Source organism: Octodon degus, unplaced genomic scaffold (genome assembly GCF_000260255.1).
Source record: "Octodon degus isolate 3935 unplaced genomic scaffold, OctDeg1.0 scaffold00419, whole genome shotgun sequence".
Lineage (NCBI taxonomy): Eukaryota > Metazoa > Chordata > Mammalia > Rodentia > Octodontidae > Octodon > Octodon degus.
In genome coordinates, this window is record NW_004524995.1 from 424840 (window position 1) to 425591 (window position 752).

Genomic DNA, 752 nt, shown 5'->3' on the forward strand with positions numbered 1-752 from the left:
AAATAGATCGCATGAAGCAGAGTCAAAGAGATATAGAGGAAATGAAACTCTCAATCACAAGCTTGCAAAACCGTTTAAATGAATGTGAAGAATTTAAAACAATGATTGCTTGTGTTTCTCTAAACTACTTTTCTGGCTAATTTTATTGTACACTTATTATTTGCAAATAAAAAGTTGTTTCATGCATAGCCAAAGGGCTATGTGGCACTCTGGATAAAGTATCAGGCACAATATTTGAAATGTGTTCGGCTAATTGACATGACAGGGAATTACAAGATACGAATTGTCTCTGCTGTATGAATTTAGTAAAGCAGGGTAAAATCACCCCATGCTTTTATTTATTACTCAAATGGAGATCTATTTTGTCTGTCAGCCTCATAAATTTACAGTGCAGATTATTTAATTAAATATATGTGAAAGTTTTTTGGAAAATGAGAACTACTCTACAAACCTAAGGATGACTCTATATTAATATAGTTCTAATATTTCATATAGATATTTCCACCTGTATCAACATTTACCTACTTTGTATCTTACCATTTTTTGACTCACAGAAAGCAGACAAAATTCAGGAACTGAGGTTATTTTTGTTAAACTCCACAGTGAGCTAAAGAAAACTGGAAAGCTATTATTCCTTAGTTAACTTCTAGGCACCACACACAATCATGCGTACTTGACTAATAGTGTTAACTTAACCCTTGTTCTAACCCTGAAAGTAGATGACATTTCTTCAGTCACATTTCTTCTGTCAT